The sequence below is a fragment of the Rhinolophus hipposideros genome (genome assembly GCF_964194185.1).
Source record: "Rhinolophus hipposideros genome assembly, chromosome: 14".
Taxonomy (NCBI): domain Eukaryota; kingdom Metazoa; phylum Chordata; class Mammalia; order Chiroptera; family Rhinolophidae; genus Rhinolophus; species Rhinolophus hipposideros.
The window spans coordinates 55,354,271-55,381,460 of record NC_138060.1 but is presented as its reverse complement, the minus strand read 5'-3'; the positions used below and the strand labels follow the sequence as shown (position 1 = coordinate 55,381,460).

The 27,190-nt window shown below is 43.1% G+C and overlaps 1 protein-coding gene across 6 annotated transcripts in view; it reads right to left on the bottom strand.

Moving 5' to 3' along the window:
- The window catches only part of MYRIP (myosin VIIA and Rab interacting protein), a 227,163-nt gene extending 200,434 nt beyond the window's left edge, over nt 1-26,729 (bottom strand). For 5 of the 6 annotated variants that reach the window (XM_081072743.1, XM_081072748.1, XM_081072747.1 and 2 more), the window contains exon 1: nt 26,451-26,729. The gene's annotated coding sequence lies outside the window, so the exon portion shown is untranslated. Of the gene's footprint in view, nt 1-9,708; nt 9,786-26,450 lie in introns of those variants that run through there. The other variant, XM_081072744.1, reaches the window with a different exon arrangement.
- Between the last annotated feature and the right edge of the window lie 461 nt (nt 26,730-27,190).

Here is a 27,190-nt window from a genome sequence, read left to right as displayed (position 1 = left end):
GAACGACATTCATGACATATTAAGGGGGGAAAATCAGATGAAAAATACAGCACGTAGTTCACCAAAAGAATCCATTGATACAAGAATGCGTATGGCAACACTATTGATAATAGATGCAAACTGGAAACTATGAAAACACTCATCAATAGAAGACTTAATTATGGTACATTCACCCAGTGGAATGCTACACAGCAATAAATGTGGATAAACTACAACCACATACAATGGTATGGGTGATCCTCATAACTACTATGTTGAGCAAAATAAGTTAGACACAAAGAATTCATACTGATTCCAATTATATAAAGTTCAAAATTAGGCAAAGCTATTCTGTAATGTTAGAAACAGGAGAGTGGTTATCACTGGGCAGAAAAATGGTGGCTAGAGGGGCCAGGCTGAGAACTGGTAATGTTGTTTCCTGATCTGGGTGCTGGTTACACAGATGTGCTCAACTTGTGAAAATCCACTGAGTGTACACGTTTGTTCATTCTTCTATGCAGGGCATAGTTCAAGAAAAAGTAGGGAATACAGTACGAATAGTATTGTCTAATCAGGTGTCTAATCTTACGCAAATAGACAGACTGAAAATACACTGAAAGATAATCATAAGAAATATTACCAGTGGTTATCCCTGAGTGGTAAAATTTCATATGATGCAATTTTTAAAAATTTTCTTTTGCATAGATTTTCCCTTCCTTCTACAATAAACACTGTTTAAATAATTAAACAAAATTTATCAAGGAAATGTACGAGGATATTCAACTTAGTGCTATTTCTAATAACAAAATTATTTAAGCAACTAAAATGTCTAATGATGGGACATTGGTTTAATTTCCTATGATATATCTTTAAAACAGGACACTACACTGCTATAAAAAATTACGTATTATGAACATGGAAAAATGCTCCCAACATACCTATGAATGAAAATTACAGGTTAAAAAACTATACAAAAATGATCTCAATTGTTTTGTTTTTCTAAAACAAAAAGTGTATACGTATTCCATTGAAAAGAACTGAATAATCAATCAGTAGGGCCCCTCCCTTTCTCAGGTGTCTAATTCCCCTTTCTAGCCCCAAGAAACTGTCAAAAATGCTGCTCCGCTTTAAGAATTGGGAAATGCCGCCGGGAAAGCTGGCCCCAAATGCTGTTCTCATCTCCTTGGGCTCTGGTCCACCCTAGCCTCTGACTCATTGATTCTTCACTATCTCGTCAGTTTTCTAATGCCTTTAAACACATAAATTTTATTATTTTTCCCATATCTTTTATTCACCATTTCTAGTTGTCCTCAGTAGAAGGGAAGATCCCAATGTCATGATATTCCATTAACAAGACATGTTCTTCTGATATCTTAAAAGGGGAGAAATTAAATTATTATGATGCCTGGATTCCTGGCTTCCTGATTCAAAGTACATAACAAAACACACAAAAGTACTAGAAACATGCCCTGTTTTAAACACTTTGCATATATGAATTAATTTTTTCCTCACAACATCAGGAAGTGGGCATTATGATTATACTCATTTTACAAAGGAAGAACGCTAAACCAAAGAGAAAGCAAATAACTTGCCCAAGATCATGCAGCTTGTAAGTGGCTCCAGAATCTACACTCTTAACCACCAAGCAGAGCTGTCTCACCTAGTTAAAATTTCTCAAAATCATATTAATGAACGAGCCAGAAATGATACATAATCTTACTCTAGGAAAAGAATAAAAATATTAAAATAATGTTGAAATAATTTTCAATGTCATTTTTAGTCTCTAAATCTCTATTTTGGTACCCACTTTTACAAATATTTTAAGACTGGTGACACCGTGTTTCCCCAAAAATAAGAACTAGCTGGACAATCAGCTCTAATGCGTCTTTTGGAGCAAAAATTAATATAAGACCGGGCATAATATAATTTTTTTTAGAAAGTTAAAAATAATGATTCTAGATAATTCAGACAATTTCTCCATCATCATCACATCCTCTGCAAACACTACAGTCATTAGCCAAACATGTGATCTGACAATGATGATCATTAATTAATAACAACGGTGACTAACACTTTTATGGAAGGTGTTATCTGTGGCAGGCTTTGCCAAAAGCTTCTCAAGAATCATATGGTAGTTACTAGAGCCCTATTCTTTTGTTGAGGGAAATTGAGGCACAAAGAGTTAAATAAGTGGTCTAATGTCACCGACTGATAAGTGGCTATGCCAAGCTACAAGTTCAGGAGACACGACTCCTGAATCGAACCTGTTCGCCTCCTACCCTGCTGCTCAAAGGGTCATTATAAGAAGCAGTCACACTGACCAACTCTTTCCCTCCATGTGTATGACAAGGATAGTCCTAAAGTCCATGCTGTTTTCAATGTGAACTTGAATTGCAAACCCACATTTATTTAAATTTTAAGTGACTGACTTTCCAACTTGCACAGTTTTTATACACTTGAAGCCCTTGTCTAAACCAAAAGATCTAACTTAATTGGCATATATTCAAGCATGAGTCCTAGAATCTTCCTACTTGGGGGTTCTCAGAGTACAATCTGCCTCCCCGCTACTTGGATTAGATTAACCCGCACTGACTTCCAGCCTAGGATATAGCTACAGAGAACTGGGAGGTCCTTGGGGCATGTGTCATGAAATCCCAGTAAATCTCCAGTATGTCTGACAGCCAACCTACACAAGAAAGGAAACTAGAGAAAATACAATCCTCAGCTAGACGATCAACGTTATCACTTCCTTGGCAGGAATCCAGATCAGAAACCGGACAACATGACCTTGTTCATTTCACACCAAAAGACCTATCAGTCAGTATATCACCCAATTAGAGCATAAGCTTCTGCTGAGACCCAGAAGTTTGGGGGAAGAGGCTTGAAGAGGCTTGGAGAAGTTTGGGGGAAGGGATACCAGTACCTTGGGTTTAGCAGAGGATGCACTAGGTGCTGTAGATAATGTCATTTAACATTACTAAAACTATGAGAGGTGGAATCATCAGTCCCATGTGATGGACAATACAATAGACGTTTAGCTTGACTAAACGCCTGCCTGATGTAACGCGAATGGAAGTCAAAGACGCGGAGTCAGATCCAGGGTAAATTTGAGCTCTAGGCGCTCTACCTCCCTCCTTCGAGGGAATACATCCTTAAACATCTCTCTTGTCAGACAAACATCAGAATTCTCCTAGATCCTGAAGCCATTTCTCAGATGACGTAACTTTTCACTGTCCGATCAACTACTTTATAAATCTTTACCAATTGAATTGCCAAACACTGACCAAATATTTGAAAAGATTTAAAGGGTGGAGAGAGGTGTCTCACTGCTTCTGAATTTAAAGCCTGGTGTTTATTCTATTCACATCAAGGTGGCTTCTACCTAGCAGGCTTTGATCAATTCAGGTAGTGCCCATAAAGTTGCACTTGGAGAGCAGACACATGATGCCTCCCTCTGCCCAAAATCCACCCCCGCCCCCAACAATTTGGTAACACCACCTAACTTCATTCTTGGGAATTCCCACTCCTACATTTTGTGTGGTGTTGGTGGAACCATCCATCTTGAAGCTCCTGTCTCCTCAGGCAAAAAATAAACACAGGATCCATCAAGCTCCGCCAGTGAGACTTTCTCCCTGCAATTTGAATCCTATACCAAGTGACCCAGAGATTGTTTGTGGTTGGCGCTGAGTGATTCCCAGAGCCCCTCCAGGAAGAGGTTCTCCATCTGTTCCTACCACCAAGTACCAGGTCCTCAGAGTCATTCAGTTCCTCTCTCACTGAGGCCTCCAAGTCTCTTTCCAAAAATGTCTTTGTCTTACTTGAGTTAGGTGAAAGATGTTTCTGTCCCTTGCAATAAAAGAAAAGAAAAAAAAAACCTCAAGCAGGCATAACCACATATATAAATAAAAGAACTCTTGCTTCCTCACCTCAAGAGGAACTGAAATTTTGTTACTAAGTATTCATAAAGCTTTTTAGATTGATTAGATAGTATCGATTATAAAAAAAAACAAACCAGGAACAAATACAAGCTTTTATGGTAGAGAGTTCAGTGTGGGGAGGAGGGGATAACTCTTTCAAATAAAAGGGAAATGATAGAGACAGTTGTTTTCAGGTTTTCACAAACAAACAAACAAAAAGGACAGTCAATAATAACAACTATATAAGTCCTTACTTAACTAGGCAATAGACATCAACAATCTGATTCTTCCTCTGAGGAAACAGGCTTGGAGAGATTCAGTTATTTACCCCAGGTTGCAAATCTAGTTATTCAAATAAACATTGCTCTCATTCCATCAATGCTCAGCTTACTGTTGACACACTGCCTCCAAGTAGCATAATTTACTGCAATCTACCCCCAAAACTCAAATATCAACTAAACCATATCTTAGATTACACTAAATGTAATCTTTACTTCCAAAAGCAAATGTCAATTTCATGTCATATCTACTTGGTGGGCTATACTAAGGAATGTAAATCAGGCTGTCTTCTGCCACATGTCCCAGTGAATAAATCTTTACCTCCCAGCAAGTGATACGAAGCTTTCAGTAACAGATATGGCTTAGTTTCAGAAGGTCAGCTCCACTGAACACAGAGTCAGCAGCCTAGTCAAACCAGCATCAAGAACTGAAGGATATTCAGCACATTTCAAGAATATAAATAACTCCTACACTTCAAGTGCATGTCTGATAGGTGAGATGTTGCAAAGAAAGGTGCATCCAAATTCTTGTTCTTAGTGCTAAACAAGAACCATAAATTCAGCACCGCACATCATATAAATAAGGAATTTTCCTTATGTTACAGAGTCCAAAAATATTTTGTTCCATAAGCATCTGGAAGTGTATCACACATCTTAAGATATAAAAGGAAAAAATATTGGTCACTGTCCTCCATGAGCATCATAATTTAGCAGGGAAGACATACAAGTCAACAGACTATCTCACAGAGAGTGAGCCACGCTCAGTCTTGGAATTGCATAGGGTTCAATGAGTTGGGAGTACAAAGGACAGAAAGGGGCCCAAGAAAGGGACACAGCAGAGTTACTAGCTGGAGATAACAAGAGGTCAATCAAAAGACTTCAAAGGAAAACCTGGGGAATGAGTTGCCCACAGGGGGGCTTTGAAAAGCTCTAATATATTCTTGCGAATCTACAAGACCACGAGCACGTACGGGGCACGTGCATACAGAAAGCTGTGCATATGTTCAGGAAAGCGCTAAAAAGGCTCTAATCACTCACATCTAGATCAGCCTTCAGCACTGAGCAAGCAAGACGTGAAAGCTAATTGCCTTCCGGAGCATTGAAAACATACTCTAAAACAAACACAGAGTCCCTTTGGCAGAGGCTGGGAGGTTTACTGACTCAAGAAATCAATGTCCACAGAGAAATGCAAATAAAAACCACAATGAGATACCACCTCACCCCAATCAAAATAGCTATCATCAATAAATCAACAAACAACAAGTGCTGGTGCGGATGTGGAGAAAAGGGAACTCTTGTGCACTGTTGGTGGGATTGCAGATTGGCGCAGCCACTATGGAAAACAGTATGGAGGTATCTCAAAAATCTGAAAATGGAACTACCTTATGACCCAGCAATTCTACTCCTAAGTATCTATCCGGAGAAATCCAAAACTCTAATTCAAAAAACTTTATGCACTCCTATGTTTATTGCAGCACTATACACAATAGCCAAGACATGGAAACAACCGAAATGCCCATCGGTCGATGACTGGATTAAGAAACTGTGGTACATTTATACAATGGAGTATTATGCAGCCATAAAGAAGAAAGAAAGCTTACCATTTGCAACAACATGGATGGACCTAGAGAACATTAAGTTAAGTGAAATAAGTCAGACAGAGAAGGACAAATACCATATGATCTCATATGTGGAATCTAAAAAAAAGAATAAGTGAATGAACTAATCAGAAACAATTTTGGAGACATAGAGGAAAAATGAGGGTTGCTAGATGAGAGGGGATGGGGATAAGGGGGAATGTGAGGGGATTAGAAAACAGTCGGTAACCACAAGATGGCCACGGGGTTCTGAAAATTAATTGGGGGAATGTAATCAATAATGTTGTAAAGATTTTGTAGGGTATCCGATGGACACTTGTCTCATTAGGGAGACCACCTCAGGGATGATGTAGATGCCTGATCACTGCACTGTACACCTGAAGCTGAACAATAATGAACGTCAACTACAAATTTATATATATGTGTGTGTGTATATATGTGTGTGTGTGTGTGTGTGTATGTGTGTGTATGTATATGTATGTATATACTTACAAGAAGCAGAGTACAGCATTAGGAATAGAGACAGTGGAAATGTAATGGCTCTGTGTGATGTCAGAGGGATAGTGGATGGGGGAGGAGGGTTCACACAGTGTGAGGGATATAAGTGATAAACGTCTAAGTATTACTTTGTCTTGTGCACCTGAAACGAATAAAAGAAAGAAAGAAAGAAAAATAAAAAAAGAAATCAATGTCCAATCAGCTGACCACTAAGCTAACCAAGCAGAACTCCAGTGACCACACATGACAAAGAAAACTGAACATACACAATTAGTCCAGAAAAGTCAAAGTCATTAAACAAACAAACAAAAACAACACAGGAGGAGGTGAGATCTGATTTTCAGAGTTGCCACATTATATTATTTGAAATGTCCAGTTTTCAACAACAACAAAAAAACCCATGATATGAAAAGAGAAAAATGACTCACGCAGGGGAATTAACATAGTCAAAAGAAACTGTCCCTGACAAAGAACATATACTGGACTTACTGGACAAAGATTTTAAATTAACTATTTATAAATATGCTCAATGTATTAGGTTGGTACAAAAGCAACTGTGCTTTTTGCAATTATTTTTAACCTTTTAAACCGCAATTCCTTTTGCACCGACCTAATACTAAAGGAAATCATGTTTAAAGAATTAAGGGAAAGTATGAAAATGGTGTTTCATCAAAGAATATCAATAACTAGACAGAAATTATGAAAAAGAACCAAGCATAAATACTAGACTTGAAAAGTGCAATAACTGCAAATTTACAAATCACTAGAAAGACTCAACAGCATATGTGAATTGGCAGAAGAAAGAATCAGGCAACTTGAAGATAAATTTTGAAATTGTTTGAAATTGAGATTATTCAGTCTGAAGTACGGAAAGAAAGAAAAATGAAGAGAGTCTCAAAGACTTCTGGAACACCATTAAGCACACCAGAAAACCTGTAGCGAGAATAAGAAATAGAAAAATATCTGAATACATTATAATGGATAACTTCCCAAATTTGACGAAAAACATTATATGCTCATTCAAGAAGCTCAATGAACTCTAGATAGGATAAATTCAAAAAGGTACCTGCTTCACATTCCTTAGTATAGCCCACCAAGTAGATATGATATGAAATTGACATTTGCTTTTGGAAGTAAAGATAATATTTAATATAATCTAAGATATGGTTTAGATGATATTTGAGTTTTGGGGGTAGATTGCAGTAAATTATGCTATTTGGAGGCAGTGTGCCAACAGTAAGCTGAACAATGGTGGAATGAGAGCAATGTTTATTTGAATAACTAGATTTGCAACCTGGGGTAAATAACTGAATCTCTCCAAGCCTGTTTCCTAAATACATCCTAGTCAAATTGTTAAAAGTCAAAGAAAAAGACAGAATCTTGAAAACAACAAGAGAAAATGACTTATCACATACAAGGAATCCTCAATAAGATTAATTGCTGACTTCTCATCAGGAATCATGGTAACCACAAGATGGAAGAATGACATATTCAGAGAACTAAAAGGAAAGAACTATCATTTAAGAATTCTATATCCAGAGAAGTTATCCTTCAAAAATGAAGGAGACTCCACATATAATCAATAATGTTGTAAAGATTTTGTAGGGTATCCGATGGACACTTGTCATATTAGGAAGACCACTTCATGGACAGTGTAGATGCCTGACCACTGCAGTGCACACCTGAAGCTGAAGCTGAATAATAATGAATGTCAACTATAATTAAATATATATACAGTCACAGGATGTGGAGTACAGCATAGAGAATAGAGTCAATGGAAGTGTTAAAGCTATATACGATGTCAGAGGGGTAGTAGATCGGGGAAGGAGGTTATCGCTTTGTGAGGGAGAGTAAATATCTATTATATTGTTTTGTACATCTGAAACTAATTTTTTTAAAAAAAGAAAGAAGGAGAAATTAAGACATTCCTGATAAACAAAAACATGGCTTCCTATAGTTTGGATGCCATCAGCCTAAGACTGCTGGGCACTAGCTCATATAGCCCCAGTGACCTCCTTCTGAACCACTGACCCTTCTGATACTTCAGGGAGGCTACAGGCTCATGCTATTTTAGGAAAAATTTCCTCCATTAAAAAGAAGCAACACCATGATTTTATTTCTGGCGAATGAGAGCAGGTCTGCAAGTTGAAACTTGGTTGAGAGATCTTAATACCTCCATCCATGTGAGATTGGAAGGCACGTCCTACCTGTCAGATCATAGTGGAAGCTTCTTCAGAAGTAAGGATTGGTAAAGGTGGGGGAGATGCTTCCGTGGCCTCTGCGGGCAGTGTCTGGTGGCAGGAGGTCTTGGGATGGTATTAGGTAGGCACCCAAACACACCCTAAGCACAAAGTGGAGGGAGTTAGCAGCAATATGGGGCCTGGTCAAGGCAGTGGGAGTCTAAACCAGTGGTTCTCAACCAAGGCTATATTGCCTCCCAAGGGACATTTAGCAATGTCTGGAGAAGTTTTTAGTTATCATAGCTGGGAACATACTACGGGCATCTAGTAGGTAAATGCCAAGGGTTGCTGCTAAATGTCCTGTGATGCCCAGAACAGACCCCCACAACAAAGAATTATCTGGTCCAAAATGTCAATTGCCAAGGCTCAGAAACTCTGCTCTAAACAGAAAGCTATGAAACATGTTGGACTCTTGCTCTGTGCCTCTCCACATGCCCAGGCATGCCCAGCAGAGTCCACAAGGGGGCCTTCATTACTGGCACTGTGCGAGGGGGCAGGAGGGGCTGGGGTCACTGCAGAGACTCTGGGTTCGGAAATCACTCCGACACTGTAATGGTTAATTTTATGTGTCAACCTGACTGGACCATGGGGTGCCTAGACATTTGGTCATACATTATTCTGGGTGTGTCTGTGAGGATGACATTAGTATCTGAAGCGGTAGATTGAATAGTGCAGATTGCTCTCCCTAATGTGGGTGGGCATCATCTAATCAGCTGAGGACCTGAATGGAACAAAGGGGCTGACGGTTCCCCAAGTAAGAGAGAATTCTGTGTGATGTATTCAACTTGGGACATTGGCTTTTTCCTGCTTCTGGACTCAAACTGAAACATCAGCTCTTCCTGGGTCTCAAGCCTGCTGGCCTTTACACTGGACCTACACCATTAAATCTCCTGGTTCTCAGGCCTTTCGACTCAGACTGCAACTACACCGTTGGCTCTACTGGGTCTCTAGCTGCATTTCTTGGGATTTGTCAGCCTACATAATCATAATCATTTCTTAAAAATTCCTTTTAAGAAATATCTTTATTTCATACATATAGATGTACTCATACACATACACACATCCTATTGGTTTTGTTTTTCTGGAGAACTTTGACTAATAGAGACACATTACACATTACACATCATTGGCAAATAAATGATCTGCTTTAGAAACCTTGATTACATTTTCTGGCTTTATCTGCAATGATTGTACTTACAGGAAACAAACAAACCCAGTATCTGTATTAGAGCCCAGTGCATTCCTCTGCCATCTTGAATTAGAGCAATGTCTTCAATCCCCTAGTTTTGTTTTCTGAGTCTCTGGTTACAGCAGAAGCCCTGTGATGCCTCTCTGTCTGCTTTCTATCCTTTAGGTGATTTCCTGTTGATTCCCTGCACAGAGGACAGATAATGAACACTCAATAAAAATACACAGCTCTACTGCACACTGAGAATTTTCTCTTCATTATCACCTGGGTAATGATGCTTTTTGCTCCCTCTACTACATAAAAGCCTGGTACACTTCTTCTGTCTATAATAAAAGTATCAAGAGTTGGCAGTTGGCTGCATTTGGAACTAGAGCACGTAATTATAGTGGAGATCATAAGACAAGACTGTGAAAAAATATACATTAAAAACTCACTAATTCAGACTTCATCAATTCCGAATTTGTGATCAAACATGGTAGGCTAAAATTTACTGTCCCATTTGCTCTCAAAATAAAGGGATTAAGACAACTAAGAGTAGATGAGAAAAGGAGAATGTTTACCTTCCAAAGAGAGCAAACCATTATCAGGCACTCATTTAGAAATATCAATTTATATGTAAACACCACAACTACAGTATAAGCAAATAACAGCTGCAGAGCCTAGGGTTTTAGCATGCAAACCTCACAGGATTCTCCTAGCCACACATACTTTCCCTGAGGAGAGGCTGGCAAGGCTTGCTGTAAAGGACAACCAGGCCCATTGTGGAAAGGGCTACCTGAAATGGGCTCAAGGAGAAATGGGGAGGTTTCCAGGAGCTGGTGATGCTTGGGCCAGCGCCCTAAGGAGGGGCAAGGAAGGTTGGCCAGGTGTCCAGGGTGAGGGAAGAGCACACCCTTAGGACGTGCATGTTATTCAACAGGTCTGCAGCAGTGTTGTGGACAGAGGCTATGAAGCAGTAGCCAGAGGGTAAAAAGGTGGGGGCTGGTAGGAGAGGGTAAAATTCTCAAATATATGGTGACGGAAGGAGATTTGACTTTGGGTGGTGAACACACAATGCAATATACAGGTGATGTAATACAGAATTGTATACTTGAAGACTATATAATTTTACTCACCAATGTCACCCCAATACATTTAATTTAAAAAAGAACTTGGGCTTCACCTGAGGCCCCTGGGAGCTACTGCAGGGTCCTAGAGAGTGAGTAACTGGAGACAAGATCTTTGTGCTTTTCTGGGATTACTCAGGTAGTAGCGGGGAGCTGGCGGGGGGGGGGGGGGTTGGGGAACAAGGACAGAGGCAGGTAAGTGGAAGCCACTGTAGTGGGCCATGTGAGAGCTCTAAGATGAGAAGAAAGCAGAGAAAATGACTCAAACCGGCCTATTCATTCTCTGATTAAAATTCTTTCCTTTTGGAAAATGTTCAAGCAGTTTAAAGTTCAACTTATCAATGGGGCCACTCCTTCCCTCTCCCCGCTCCTTCCCAAGGTTGCATCTGGCACTAGGGGCAGGCTTTCCTGCTCGCGTGGCAATGAGCAAAAGGGCGACTGGAACACACGGAGTCCTTCTAGTGTATTCTAATTCATTGCTTGAACTAGAGCAATGTCTTCAATCCCCTAGTTTTGTTTTCTGAGTCTCTGGACACAGCGGAAGCCTTGTGATGCCTTTCTGTCTGCTTCTAGGCTGGGCTCTGCCTCACAGGGCTGGTCTGGGGTCTGGACCGTATCAAGGAGTCACCAGCCTTCGTTATCCTTTGTCATAAATGGCACATCCTGCTGCACACCGTGACCCCACTGAGATCTCCTATCCTTGGGATCCTCGACAGCCTCCCCTTCTGGGCCCCGGGCTCCAGCAGTCCACAAAGCTGTTCGTCCTTTACTCCTCTGGGCACATGGGAACCACTGGCTCCCTGCATTCCATGCACAAGCTGTGGGGCCCAGCTTGACAGACAAGTCCCCCAGCCACTGCTCCAGTCATTCTTGAGCCACCGTGGATGTAGTTACACAGGGTTTCCCGGAGAGGACTGCAACTTCCCCCCAAAATCAGTCTCCCTCACCGTGTTCTCCAGCCCCCGGCACCTTCTGCTGAATGTTCTACTCCGTCGACCACCGTAAGGCACATACTCATAGCCCTTGACATCCTGCTCCAAGAAGATGAGCGTTAGCTCACACACTCCTGAACTCTGCCTTCTTGCTGCCTGTCTCTCTCCTCTCTTCTCCACACTTCTTGAGTCAAAGGGTCAGGCTTTCTTCTCTTTGTGTCCTAGGTTTCGTCCTTCCATGCCTCACAGCTCAGTCCTACCGGTGGGAGAGCCATCCTCTCTGCCCTGTGAGCACACGCTCATGTGAGTCAGATGACATGCTCAGCTGAGGTCCAGGGACTGCCAAGAACAAACACTCAAGTTGACTGTCCTACGTCTTCCCACTGACAAACGAATGACGAAGAGACAACTTAGAAGTTCCCATTTATAACTTACAGGGTATCAGGCTGAGCACCATGGCGTGCCTGCCGCTACCAGGATCCACTACCATTTTCACATGGGACAGGCTGGACCACTGTCTCCCACAGCCCATTACCACATTCGGTGCACTAGACAAAACCTCTCACCAGTGTTACCCTGGCACAATTTTTCAAATGGACAATCCATTAAAAACACTTCACAAAAATATAGTTATTTTGATGGCTTTATTATTTAGATTCAGAAGTAAATGACGAGTATAGATGTGGTTTTATCTATCTTACCCATCTTCTGACCACCCAAAGCACCCTGGGAAAATCTTTTTCCTTCTCCTACCAGCCTTTGGTAAAGGGGTGCTGAAGTCCACTTAGGATTAGGATGGTCAGTGAAGCTGTGGAAAGAAGTGAAGCAAGTTGTAGTAAATTATTCTAGGTCCCTTGTGCTTTCCTTCAGTTCCTACTTCAATGCTGTGGTTTGTCTTTAGAAACACAGTTCCCTCTACATCCTAGAAACGTGTCCATAGTAGGGTTTCTGGGCAGGAATTCCTGCCCATTCTCGTGAATTTTTTTCGCTTTCACATTCCCGAATCCCGAGAAGAGTTGGTCAGGAAATCAGGAAAATTGGCTTCTTGAATCCAGTGATACCCACAATGGGAAATAAAGGTACTATTCACAATGTATCTCTTGTACATTTTTCCTATTTATCGCTAGGGTTTCCGGGCAGGCATTCCCGGCCCGTTCTCAGGAATTTTTTTCCATTCGCTGAGAAAAGTTGGTCAGGAAATTGGGAAAATCGGCCCCTTGAAACCAGGTGATTGGTAGTGTCAGCCGTCACTTTGTGGAAACGATTCATCATGGAGAACAGAAAACAGTTTATATCCCGGGATTCATGAATGGGAACATGAAAAAAAATTCCTGAGAACAGGCAGGAATTCCCGCCCGGAAACCCTAGTCCATAGAACAAAAAATGCTCTCATAGAGTCACAGAACGGGAAGAATGAATACTCAAGAATGATTCATTGCCTTCTTTGAAAATTATTTCCATGTGTGTTTGAGAGGCCTGAGCATCTCTGGTACGTGTGACCTACTTCTGCCCTTTCTTTTTCCAACTCCTTCCTACCACAGAGCAGTAAACTCTTAACATTCATGATGCCTCCCTCTTTCTTGGTGTAAAAAGTTAGCAATGCTTTTAGGGATAGGAGAGTACTAATTGGGAATAACACTTTTTATAGATTTGCCTTCAAGAAGAAGAAAAAGTGCTAAATTGTGCAGAAAGGAACCCTCTCAACTTCTGTGCTAGTTGTAGTCCATTTTAGATGTTTCAAAACAAAATTTTCAAACTATCCACACACTTTCATTTTCTAGTATACCTTTAGAATGCACAGAACTTACTATATTTGATCTGCATGTTCTAGATTCATTCTATGGCTGCAGAAGAGTTCTCTTATGTTGCAGTGAACTTAATTTAAATCTGATCAAAGCTTTTAAAACTGTTCATTCAGATTCAGGTGACTTGGAAGTAGGGATTTTTTGGGGGGTAGGGTGTCTGTATAATGGACCTAATGTTATAGGGTGTCTTTTCAGCAGGGCTGACCAGCAAAGGTCTGGTTGGAGCAGTGTCTGGGCTTAGAAGAAATGTGGGTGACAATTCCCCTAGCACCCCGGGATCCCTCCAGCCTCTGCCTTCACTCAGTTAGTTACTCATGGACTGGTGGCATTTATTTGTTGATGGACTGATTTAGGAGCAGGCTATTGAAAAGAACCCCTGCCCAATTTCACCAAGTCCTGCCACAAATACTGTTGCTAAGACAGTGCCAACTCTTCTTTGCCAAATAAGATCATCCAAAATGCCTACCAAGTGCCTAAAACTCAACATGTAACTTTGAAACTCAGAGAGATAGTCTATATTTACATAGAAAATGACCCAAATTATAGCCCTCAACAAGTTAAATGAAGACACAGAACTATAGATCACAATCTTAAAGAAGAGAAAATGAAACTATGGTAATAGTAAATTCCCAAATGAGGAGTACTTTTCAAATGTGTGATAAGACGTCCCATGTATTTCAAGCCAAGTGTTCCAAGAGCAAACATCTGAACCCTAAGTGGGAACTACTCCCACCAGCACAACAACACCTTCCCCTGGCCCAGAGCGAGCACCCTGCCTCTCCAGCTGCGGCCCTGGTCCCAACCTCAGTTTAGTCTGCTGTTTCTCTAATAAATTGCCCTAAGAAGTCTAGGGCTGTTGTTTTATTATTGTTATTATTATAATTATCATCAACATGTAGCCTTTCAGTAAATAAAGAAGCGTGAAGCTTGATGGGCTTCTTTGGATTTGGGAGATGACACATAGAAACATACACGTATGCTGCTCTCAGCCATTTATAATACCAAGTACACTGTAAGTTCTGAGTGGGCCCTAGAGCAAGAAAAGGCTCTGTCGCCATTTGAGGCAGCAGTGCAGGTGCTGTGTGCCTTGGTTTCTGCAAAACCCGACAGATCCAATGACATCAAAGTGTCCAGAGCAAACAGAGATACGAACAGGACCTTTGGGACATTCCAGGTGAAACACTTCAATGGCTTCTAAGGGTGCTGGAACAGAGCCATGTCCTCGTCTACAGAAAATTCTTCTTTTGAGAAACAGTTCATGCTTGCTATCAGGCTCTGGTGCTGAATGACTGACTACAGAACATCTAATGACCATGTGACCAGAAGAACCCAACTTTGAGCCTCTTGTTAGGCTAGGTGTGTGCAGGAAGCTTCCACTGTCCAGTGCAAATGGTATATAAGAAATCAGGCTCAAGCTGTTCCACATGGAGTGAGTTGCACGAGAAGGCGTCAGACTCCTGCATCTCCGATGTCTGTTGCTTTACGTCCTCTCCCTCAGTCCACACTTATGTTATGTCCTCATCGGAAGTTCTGGATGATCAACCAACATAAGAGAAAAAATGTCAGGCCTGATTTTTGGATGATTCTGTGACATATCATTAACACCAACCAGAAGTGGTCAGCTGTAGCAATATAGCTCTACGTGGGGGGTAAGGGGCTTTGAAGGATAGTCATGAAGGGTAATCCTTCTGATAGGCAGGATTTCGAGCAGTATATTGGTTTTCCATGTTGTCTGGACTGAGAGATATCAGGAAGAATAGACCTAGGTTAATCCATGGGCAGTAGGTAACAGTAAAGCAGGATGGGAAAGAACAGGACTGGGAGATCAGTAACAAGGAGGGCTGGGAAAGAGATATGCAAATGATGGACCTCTCAGAGGAGCACAGCGTGATGAGATTCGAGTATCTATGTGGAAGCTCTCAATAATCAAGTGGACAAGAAGACACGTGGGGAGGCCAGGCAGCCTCTTCCCCAGTGCTTATTCAGTGAGCTCTTGTACAAAATGGACATGACAGTAGGGTCCAGCAACATGGCCCCACGGGCCCAACAACATGGCTACACATGGGTCCAATCTCACAGACTTCCTCTTTTCAGTCCTAATCTATCACCACTGCTGAGGGCCCATCTTCCCCACAGCAGACACCCACTCAGAGCCTCTCCCCTGGATGTGGAGGGGAGGAAACCAGTCAACCACCTGGTGGTGGCAGAGTGATTACACTAGACCCCTTTTGTCATAGAGGGGGTGATGATTTCTCCCTGGAATACACACATATAGATTTGCCATCTCTGCCTGCACTGCTCCTACCTGCACCTTTATCCATCACTTACAGAATCGTTCATTCACTGTCATCGTTCCCCCACAATGTTGTGACTGACCAAGAAACTCATTTTATAGCAAAAGAAGTTTGGCCATGGACTCATGTCCATGGAATTCACGAGTCTCACCAACGTACCACATCATCGGATGAAATGGTGGAATGGCCAGTTTTCTACCTCTGGACCAGACGATTTTCAAAACACCTCTCTGATCTGATTCTTTTTAGTGCTGTGGTTTCTTCAAAGACCAAAGGCCCGAGTACAATAAATAGGTTTCTTTCTTTCTTGTTTTGAAGCCTCAATATATTGAAAGTTGAAATAAATGTTTGAACTAGACTGCAGAGTACATTTTGAAAAGGAAAAAATCGTTTCAAATAGAAAAACTTACAATAAGATATCGTGTTCAGGTAAGCCTTTCAAACTGTGGTCATACTCAAAACTATAGAAACAATAACATTATAAAGAGATTCGATCCTAGATAATATCTAATTAAGTAGATAAAAAAGAGGAGAGTGAAGTTGTTCTAGGCAATGAAAGAGAGAGAGAGAGAGAGAGAGAGAGAGGAGAGAGGAGAGAGCGCTCTCCCATTCAATACTATGGCAGGAAGGAAATGATTTAATGTTCTTTAACGTGACCCTGACCCATGGGGGTTGGGGAGTGGGGGTTCAGTAATCCATCTTCCATCAGCAGGAGGTTCAGAGACACACACTTTAATTAAAGTTAGCTACTTCGAGGATAATCCAAGGTGTGTTACAGAATTCTATAGATAAGATTATGGTACTCGAAAGCATAAGCTAACCAAAGTAGCTTCAGCTTTATTTTAAATGAAGTGGTTCAGCAATATGAGAGCGACGACAGAAGCCTGAGAAGGTAGTTTAGTGTTGAGTAGCAGTGCCCATGGATGTTTAATTCAAATTGGAGAGAAATGAAAAGCAAATTTTTCTTCCTATTTTTTTCCTCAAAATCCAAAGGGAACACCCTGAAAGCATAATGTATTCCATGACGTGGCCAGTGGAATTTGCCACAGTCTCCGCCCACGGATCCTAAAGTCAACAAACACAGCTTGAGGGCCCACTTGTACTTGGAGAGATGCCCAACAATGGAGAACCCAGAAATAAAGCGCTGCGAGGCCTTGCTCTGAACGTTCACAGACAGGGGCAGGGCAACCTCCCAGCCAGGGCACCTTTCCTGTTCCATCTCTGCTATCTCTTTTGTTGGGGACTCTCAATTCTGCAAAACAGTTACCAAAGGGGTACGACCCACATGGAAGCTCATCAGAAGAAGCCTCTAACAGCTCTCTACCCTCTCTTATTCTTCTGAGATTTTCGTTTAGAGTTTTCGTGTGGTTTTCAGTACCCCCCACCCCCGCCCGCCCCAAATTCCCATTTGAGAAAACTGGAAAGAAGTGATAAGGTCATAAAAGAAAAGAATCATCTGACACCCTCCAACAAATACAGCCAGTGCCGACACTTGCTTCATTTGTCTCATTTCTCCCCCTCTTGACAGGTGCTGGGTTGTTTTCCTTCTAGGATACACACATATACGGTATCCATCCTTTTTCACTAAATACTTGACTACCAGCACGTTTCCACGTTAGTACGATCCCTTTTAAACCTCGCTCCTGATGATTACATTATGTTGCAGCAAGTGTGTCTACTTATCGACCTTCTCTTAGTGTGTACAGCTGGCTTGATTCCAACTGTGGACTATCTCCTAGAGAACTAAGATAAATACCTTTGTGCATAATGGGTTTTTCCACATTAAGGATTTTTTTTTCTCCTTAGGCTAGATTCCCAGAAATATAATGAGTAGGTCTAAGGCTGAGAAGATTCAGGCCCCTGAGACACAGTTTCAGGCACAGGTGGGAAGGGCAACAGCTAAATAGTGAAACCACCTGAAAGAGTAAAATTGCCAGAGATGACAACGCACCCACTGCTGAACCCATCTTACCCGTGCAGACTCATCAGGGGCATTGCTTTGACTAAAATTAGGTCCTGACTTCCAAGAATTAGGCTTTTTAATCACACAGTTTCTTTAGAATATCCAAAAAGAGCCTTAACAACTCTGGTGAGATGGATCAAGAGCAGAAGAGGGACGGCCCTAAGCTGGGGCCACAGAAAGTGCCGGCCACCTTCCTTACTCCACTGTGACTTAGAAGCCTCACCTTCCCGAGACGTGGTCTTCACTAAACACCCAGAACACATCTCTGTGCCTCCTCCCAGGTTCTCCACTTCATCTCACTTCTGGCAGCCCTTCCACCTTTTTTTGAGAAACAATTCTAACCACCTCCCAGATTTGCCAAAAATGGTGTTTGGCTTTTTGTTTCTCCTCCTCCTTGTTGCTTTTGGATCACATATAGAAGGGAAGGGGGAAATATCAGCATTTCATCACCTACCACCGTCAGCAGCAGTCTGAGGGGAGGGAACTGAGGCAGTAAGAGAGGATGGAGGGAGTGGGAAGAGCAAACATCAGGTACCCGGAAGCTATGGGAGGAAAGATTCAGAACTGGGAGCACAAAGGGACAGCTGGGGGACTGGGTCACTCAGATGCCAGAGGGCAAAACCTGCAGTCCTGGGAGAGGCACCCGACATTTACCCGACATTTACCCGACCGCAGAGCTAAACAAAATCCACTGGCGGATTTCTAAAAGACTTTAAACAAGGATTCAATTAAAACAGCATTATTTTTTTATTTTTCTACTAATTGGCCATAAAAGAAAGAGACTAATCTCGAATACTCTGGTTACATGTCATCCTACTAAATCAAAGTCCGTAAGGATCAACAAATTGCTTTTCAAAAAGAGCAGAACAACAAAGCCACATTTGTATAACACAAACACAAAAACAGCACCTGCCATGTGTTCTGAGGCTGAAGTTACAGAGGTAAAAGTAAAACGATGCTTGAAATAACAGTCTCAAGAGATTCGGAAGAGGTCTGGGGTTGGAAGCACTGCTGATGCAGGCTGGGCCACCTCCAGAAGAGAAACATAGAGGCGTGGGTTATTTCCTTTTCTCCAGTGATATCCAGGCATCCAAGCCTAGAGATAGTAACATTTCACATCAAAAAGGGAGAACCATATGCAATGACATAGTTTTCTGAGCCACGAGTCAGTGTCTCTTTGGGACTTTGGCAAATAGCCACACTAGATCCTGGGGCCACAGGCACCTCTGTCCTCCAGGCACCTGCCCTTGCTCGCAGGTTTTGCTTTCTTTTACCCAAGTATCCACTCAGTGAGATTAAGTTGTCAGCCCACAGAATGGATCTGAACATCTGTGCTGCAGATGGCACATGTCACATCAGTGGCATTACGCTGTAAATCACAAAAAGCCACAAAAGAACTTTCCATAGAGTGTCTTTCTTTCCCCAGCTGATGATATATAAATGTACACACAAAATTTAACTCATAAGTACCTAGGGAAGGTAATGGGGGGAAATAACACATGGCTGAATACAAAACCAACACCAGTTTTCAAACAGCATGCAGGCAGTTTCGCACAGAGCTCTTTTTACTCTCCTTACACAAATGCAGAATTGATTCTCAGAGTAATTCGGAAGGGGCTGAGGTTCCTCTCGGTAAAGCACCCAGCCTGTCCCTCAACAAAGTCCATCTTTCAGCCTTTCCCCAATGCCCTTCTGGCAGTTTCATGCTGTTCTGGCATTGCTGCCACAAGCAACTGGTCACAATAAATGCCTTAGCATTAGGGGGTTTAGGTCCATTACTAATTACTTCAGTTACCCCAAGCAAGGTCTTCTAAATTTTGAAGGAAGACATGATGAAAAGGAACAATTGTGCAATGGTGGGACCTATGCCCTGGGACAGGAGGCACAGAGCTGGGCCAAGGCGCTTTTCCGGTTCTCCTCAACAGGCGTTCCCCTCCTCCTGCAGGCTGCCCTGATCGCAGGCACCACAAAACAGCTGACCTTGTTTTTACTTAAACGCTTACCAACTCTCCTAAGCTAAGTAAACATTTGTATGATGTTTATGATTTATGTACTTATCTACAACCACCTATGTGATACAAGAGTCTAAAGGTAAAGGTCAAAAACCTCTAAGCTTTCTCAATGAACTTTAGGATATTTATATATAGACATAAACATACACATATATACACTTTTTCCTTTAACACCTTCATTCTTCCTTCTCTCGTATTATTGTTTCCTTAATGTAACTGATACTATCCATATATACTACTCCGGAAGTTTATGTGAGTATAGTCACTTTGGGAGAGCAATTTGGCAGCAGGTGGTCAAATTGTAAGGTTACATAAAATGGAACCCTGCAATTCCACTGCTGGGCATACAGTCTCAACAATTTCTTTTGCATGTGCATAAATATATTTCAAAGATGTTTACTGCACACATCTATGGAATAGCCAAAAAGAAAAAAAAGGAAGCCATCTAAAGTCCATCATGGAGGAACAAATTAATAAAATATGGTATTTTCATATGATGGAATGATATTTAACAGTTAAACATATGAATATAAGCTCTATAAAACAAAGTGATAGTTCTCTCAAAAACACCCAGTGATGATGCGTTTCTTTTACAGGAAGTAAAAAAGAAACAACTCTCTGGAAAATTCTATAGTGAAGTCTGTTATGAAGAGCCAAGAAACACCAAGGTATGTTTTGACTCACTAGAAAAGTAAAAAAGCAAGAGCTTGGTTTATTTCCTTTGCCTATGAAATTTACAATGTTGATGAAAAATCATATTTATTGCTGGCAAGGCTTGGGGATCTGGCACACTCATCCACTACCAATAGCAAATAAATTTGTAAGCTTTCCTGGAGGGTTATTTGGCAATTAGATCAAACATTTTTAAAAAGGTAATTTTGACAAGAGAATTCATTCTAAGAAAATAAAAATGTGTACAAGGATGAAGTTACAATAAAAAGTATAAAGTTATAATGTTTTAAAATAATGATTTTGTTGAATAAATTATGGTACATAGATGAAACAGATTGCTAGGAGGATAAAAATGACACAGAAGAATAACTGTTGACATTAACACCACTCATATGTTGCTGAGTAAAAACAATGACCTCATCTGTGTTTAAAAATATATTCATATACTAAAAAGTAGTCAACCAACAGTATATGGTTCACTGGTTGGGGTTTTTCTAAATATCTCTTTCAGTTTATACTTCCCTGAGTAATGAGCCAATGGAGGAAATTTGTAAAAAGTTTGCATAAAGAATTTAGTTTTCGGAAGCCCTCATACACTGTAGGTGGGAATGTTAATTGAAACAGCCACTATGGAAAACAGTGTGGAGGTTCCTCAAAAAATCAAGACTAGAATTACCATATGACCCAGCAATCCCTCTCCTGGGTATACACCAAAAAAAACCTGAAAACATTTATCCATAAAGATATATGTACTCTGATGTTCACTGCAGCTTTATTTACTATGGCCAAGACATGGAAACAACCAAAGTGTCCTTCAATAGATGAATGAATAAAGAAGATGTATATACACAATGGAATACAACTCTGCCATAAGAAAAGACGAAATAGTGCCATTTGTGACAACATGGATGGATCTTGAGACTGTTATGCTAAGTGAATAAGTCAGACAGAAAAGTCGAGAACCATATGACTTTACTCATATGTGGGATATAAAACTGAAAGCAATAAAAGAACAAGATAAACAAAACAACAAAAACTCATAGACACAGACAATAGTTTAGTGGTTACCAGAGGGTAAAGGGGGAGGAGAGATGGTAGAAGAGGGTAAAGGGGGTCAAACATATGGCAATGGAAGAACTCACTCTGGGTGGTGAACATACAGTGTGATACATAGATGACGTATTATAGAAATGCACACTTGAAACCTATGTAATTTTACTACTGTCACCCTAATAAATTTAATTTAAAAAAATATGGTCCTTGTTATTCAAGGATAGCTGGTATGAACGAAGAGTCACCTAAAGTGAATCCACTTAAAGTGGAGACTAAAATTTCACAGTAAATAATGGGAAATTAAAAGGTTTGATTAGCACTGTATTTGAAGAATAATTTTATTTGATGTTTTACCAAATTTTGATAACAGCATTTTTTCATGGGAGGGGATATTTCGGCTATATCCTAAAATTCATATTGAAGCCTAAAGGGTCAAGAACAGTCATGACAATTTTGAAGAAAAAGGCTAAGAAAAGAAGATTTATTATAAATCTTTAATAATTAAATGAAAATGGTATTAGCTGAGGAGTTACAAAGAGAACAGAACAGAGTTAAGAAACATCCAAAACTATAACAGAAATTGGTACATGACAGAAATGGCAACGAAATAAAGGAGAAAATAGTTAATTATTCATTAAATGATAATGAGATCAATGGTTTTAAATACAGAAAACAATTAGATTCCTGCCTCCCACGATACAGAATTATAAATTTCAGATGAGTTTAAAGACCTAAAAGTTTTATCTAGTAAAAAATGGCAGCGCGTAGAAAAGAAAACTTGAAAATTGATACTTCTTTTAACTATCTCTAAAGAAAATACAAAGTAAAAAAGCAATGAGATACATTCCATGCTTATCAGATTAACCAAAATTAAAGTATCTAATTAGCAGGAGGCACAGTCAAGGATATGGGGATACAAGGAACTCCAACACTGTGCTGGTGGGAGTGTTAAGAGGCACAACTACTTCAGAGGGCGATTTGCAAAACCTAGTAGGGTTGAAGTAACAGACAAGTGTTGATGCGAGCATATCCTACTATCCAGATATGAAACGTCAGGGGGTATATACCCTAGACACACTCTTGTCTATTTCTACAAGATCTTACCAAGGATATTCCCTGCAGCAAATGGTAAAACCATTTTTTTGGTCCATCGATGGGGAATATTTGAACTCTGGTAAATCAAAGAAATAGTACATCTATAATTATCAACATAGGTTATCAACACATATCAAAAAGCAGTATTAGGTGGAAAAAGCAAATCACAAAAATAAATGACAGGCCTTCATTTCCATAAAATTTTCGACACAAAAGAAGACTGCACATGATGGGCACACACTCAGTCCCCAAGTTACAGGTTGCATGGACTCAACCCCAAATTCTCATCCCTCCGTGTCTGAACTTCCCTCTTGCTCAGCCCACAATTTTCTATGTATGGCGATCCCCATTCTTAGATGTAAGTAGCTACTACATGTAGAGTGCTATGCCAGGTGTCAGGGAAGACAAAAGAATTATGCACGACTTCTCTAACCCTGCAGAAGGGTACAATTCAGCTGGGAAGCTGTCTGAGAGACTTGGCTCTCAAACCTCACTCCGGCCACATGTTGTGCAAACTCAGAAAGAGTGGTTAATTTTCAAGGCCCAGTTCCTTCATCTATAAAATGGGAAAGCCATCCTCCTCTTATAGTGAAGATTAAATGAATATATATATATATGTATGTATGTATATATTTAGTGTCCAGCACATGGCAAATACTCAACACTCGTAGCAATCAGAGGCACGCAGCCATCACACAAATCCAACCACCTAAACAACATTCAGTCACACTGACAGAGGAAAAGGTGATGAAGGGCACTTACTGGGTCTGCTCAGCTGTCTCAGCCACAGTATCCCCACCTTCCTGAGGGCTCTCCTGGTGACCTGGTCCCCCCCCCCCACCCACTGTGGAAGGCATAGGGCCCTTCTTCCAGCAGCAGTTGGGCTACACCCAGGCCTGTTTAGTATTCGGAGTTCACCATGGACAGTGCTCTGTGAAAAGAGCTTCCTGCCCCAGGAAAGAGAACTCCTTCTCTCAGACCTCTGGGGGATTCTGGGGTGAAACGAGACCAAAAGAACCATAACACACTTACGCTAGCTTCTCAACTGATCCTCTTTAAAATTCCAAGGACATACCACAGCTCCACGTTATTAAAGAGAAAGCAACAGTGTCTCAGCTCCACCTGCCCCAACCCACAAAAAGCTGGGATGGCGTTCTAGCCACTGACTTGGCAGGCATCAGAGGGAGGCTTGCCGGCCAGACACTGCAAAAACCACCGTGTATAGGCATCACTTTTGGAGATCCCGAACTGTTGGATTTTATTCCTAGGATTCCTTCCGGAGGGCTTGGGAAAGAATGGTGGGTATTTCAGTTCTCCCGCTAAGGTGGCGCCACCAGGTGGCAACAGCCCCAACAGCTCACAAGTTACTCAGCCTTGAAATTCTGTGATTATCCACCAAATTTTTCACCTTGAGAAATTCAAAATATTTCCATTTTTAGGTTTCAAATAAGAATTCATTCATATCTTTTCTCCATTTATATTTTATTACCACACTATTTCAGATTTGTATTACTCAAATACACTCTATGAGTAAACCAGCCTCCTTTTATCCCTGTCAGCACTGCTATATCTGGGGTCCTGCTGGTCACATCACCCAAGAACAAGAACCAATGATCAGGGTGTGTGTGTGTGTGTGTGGCGGCGGGGGAGTGGGGGGGAATGGCACAACCAGTTCAGACGCCAACCAGATCTTAAGACCAAATTCTTCCTTCTAACTTTCCGGACTGGCTTAGGTATAAACTATCTTTGCTTTACATACATAAAAAAAGAGGTAGAAAATCATCGAGCAGTTTCATTTTCACTTTGAAACTAAAATGATAAAATAATTCATAATAATAACACTAAAACTCACCTGACAAAACTAAGCTGGGTGATGGTTACCCTTGAGGGATGGTGCCTGTAGGTGTCATGGGGAGATTGGGGATATTATAGGTCTTACCCTGGGCACTGGCTCCACAGGTGTGTTCAGTTTGTGAAAATCCACTGAGAATACACTTCAGATCTATGCAATTTGCTGTGATTATGTCATACTTCAATATATTAAAGCAAATTCACCAAGGGCTGGTCAGTTGTCCCTCCTTAACTTGCCTTTGAGACAAAAGTCTGCCAACACGATAATAACCAGAAAGGCAAAAGCAGGGAGATGCGCAGTTCTCTATGGGGTATTTCAGTTGATGTGAATCAGCTGCTCTAAAGGTTAAGGCCACAGATGAACTCTCCTTCTGTGCCTCTTGGCAGGGAGAAAGGAAACAGGATTCAGTCTATACCACTATTAGTTTCAATTGCCATGACCAGGCAAGCAACATCAACAGAGAGATGAAGAGCAGTATTTTCAAAGTTTTACCAAAATAAATTTCTCTGGAAAGAAGGATTTTTAGATTTGTGAATAGGATCCTCAAGGCTGCTGTAAAAAATTCTTTGAATCACCTCCATTTCTACCAACAGCTCAGTTCCTTCTGGACCATCTTCCTTCGACTTGCACATCTGACATGTCCCCTGAACCGTAATTGCCTTGGGAAGACTGAAAGGCAGGGATTGTTCCATTTTATAGATTAAAAAAAAGTCGAGGCTCAAAGATGTTTGTTAAACATCACAAACCTATCTAAGTAGTCATCACCAAGTTGGGGCAAGGGAGGCTGAGTTGGAGGGACAGGGTGATATGTCAAAAAGGGAGGGAACATTCTCTCCCCAGCCCAAAGTTCTTCCAACCGTGCACAGCTCCACAGGAGCTGCCTCAAAGGATCTGGAGTAAAAGATTCATGTCTGCCAACATTTACACATTCTGGGACTGGACTCCACCCTCCCCTGGGAAAGGGTTTAACAAATCCAGATCCAGGGGTAGGGAGGAGGGGCGAGCAGAAATGAAGCCAGACTCGAGGCATTGTTTTACGAGCTGATGGGAGCCAGTGTTGGGGAAGCCAACCTCAGACCGTACCCGCGTCTCTTAGGAAGTCCCTGAGCCCAAAGTGGCCTGTGCAGGCAGAGTCTCGGATATTTATCCTCAGGGACGGGGCTTATTTGGGAGCAGGAGACGGAGCAGGCACCTAGCAAATTCCCCAGACTCTGCCCAGACGTTAACAAATTAAGTGACGGGGCACGGAGGGGATACTGCAAGTGTCTCAGGTCCAGGGGTTCCCAGCGCGGAGCTGCTCCTGTCCGCGCTCGCTCCGAAGGTCCCCCGCGCGGTCCTTTGGGATCGGATCCCGACCTCTCCAAACGTGGCGGAGTTGGGGGAAACGAGTATGAGGAAGAGACGGGGATGAAGCTGAAGTGACCACCCCCCTCCTTCCCCGCTACAGCGCGTCCCTCTCCAGGCAGCCCGGGGACCGGCCAGACGCAATCGACGCGGATTCTTACTCCGTGCACCAGCTGTGACCTTGAGCGAGTCCCTGATCCGCCCCATTTTACAGAAATTGAGAGTCCGAAAGAGTCCAGTCCACCGCGTTGGGCTGCTTCGGGGCGCGTACCGGATGGTTTCCGGCGCCCGGCAGGCGCGCCGTAGCTTCGTAGGTGCGCGGTGAGCAGCCTCCCAAGCGCTACGTGGCTAGTGGGGATGGGAAACCGCGAGGGAATCAGGGGCCAGCTTCGGCCCCGGCAGCCGGCGGCAGGCACGGCTCCCACTCTGCGACGACGCAACTTCAACGCCCCCAGCCCCGAGCCCTCCGCGGCCGCGGACCGGCCAAGCGCCGACCCTGGCTCGGGACGCGCACGGGGTGTGGGGGGACGCGAGAGACAGCTCCACACACCTGCCCCCAAAGTTGCTGCAGCGTCAGGGGGACAGTGGCGGAGGGCCTTCCGAGGGGAGGGGGCGGTACTCACCCGGGGTGGCCGGGCTGGAGCAGGTCCGTGGCCCGGCTCATCGATGACGGCCGGGCTCAGGCCACCGCGCCTCGGGACGCCTGGGCACCTGCCGCAGCGCGGCGCGTGGATCAGGAGGCGGCGAGCCGCGAGCCAGCGGCGCGGGTCGTGCGGCGCGCAGACCTGAGCCGCAACGCCGCGGGGCTCGGCCGCCCGAACCGCAGCCGCAGCGGGAGCCTCGGGCCGGCAGGAGGCGGGAGCGCCGCGGCGGCCGCGCGGAGAGGGAGGCGCCCGCGCCGCAGGACCCAGGGCCGGCCCGGCCGCCGCCGCCACGCTGGCCCCGCGGACCGCCAATCAGAGGCGCCCGGGGCCCCGGCGCGTGCGGAGGCGGGGCGGGGGCGCGTGCGGGGGGCCCGGCTGGGGGGACTGCGCGCGATCGCGCCTGCGCCGGGGCAGGGGGCCTGCCGGCGGGGGGCTCCGCAGCTCCCCCCGCGCGCCGGCCGCACGCGCGGGGGGGGCGGGCGCCTCGGGAGGAGGCGGCGCTGGGGCTGCGCGCGCCCGGGGCGGGTCCCGCGCCCTCTCCTGGGCGCCCCTTAGCCCGGCAGTGCGGTGTCGGGGCCGCGGCCCGGGAGCCCCCAGGGGAGACCCCAGGTCGTTCTCAGCTTTGAAGTCAGGCTTTCCCTGTCCCTCGCTCCCGGACCGCGGAGTGATGGGTCGCGGGATCCCGGGTCGGCCTGGTCCTACCAGCGCCTGGCTCGCGG